The sequence below is a fragment of the Odontomachus brunneus genome, unplaced genomic scaffold, assembly GCF_010583005.1.
Source record: "Odontomachus brunneus isolate Ranch 3 - 2012 unplaced genomic scaffold, Obru_v1 Obru_scaffold_064, whole genome shotgun sequence".
Lineage (NCBI taxonomy): Eukaryota > Metazoa > Arthropoda > Insecta > Hymenoptera > Formicidae > Odontomachus > Odontomachus brunneus.
Window position 1 is genome coordinate 764,047 of NW_022639514.1, and position 700 is coordinate 764,746.

Genomic DNA, 700 nt, shown 5'->3' on the forward strand with positions numbered 1-700 from the left:
GTATATGTATAAATGATCTGTTACACTTTTACTGATATTAAATTAATGAAAAGAAGTATTAGTAATCTCACGTGTAGTAAACATTAACCTATAATAATATTGGATTTATGTTATAATTTTGTATGTACCAAAATAAGAACAGTATAAAATCTGTCAAATTAACATTTCAAACATACTAATTTTAAAATATATTAAGGACATTTATGCATTTATATATAGATACATATAAATATTTGTGCTTGTATATGTGTATGTTTATATGTGTAATCTATAATTATTTACACATTTATATTTTTATATAAAAAGAATATTTATATTTTTATAGATTGTGTATATAAATATATTTTTATGTAAAAAGAATATTTATATTTTTATAGATTGTGTATATATATATATATATACAATCTATAAAAATATAAATATTCTTTTTATATAAAAATATGTGTGTAAATAATTATAGATTCAGCTTATAATAATTAACCATAGAAGGAGGAGGGCATACTAGGTGGCGGCGGGACGCCGTGCGTTCGAGATCTGCATATTTTTTTCGTTCCAGAAAGAGAAAAATATCGAGAGCGCGGTCTTGCTAGGCCGGGACTCGAATCCGGGTCTTTCGCTTGCCGGACGACTGCTGTAAACCACTGAGTTACCTGACGCTCCACGCTCACGACACTCTTCTTTTCCTAGATAACGCTCAGAG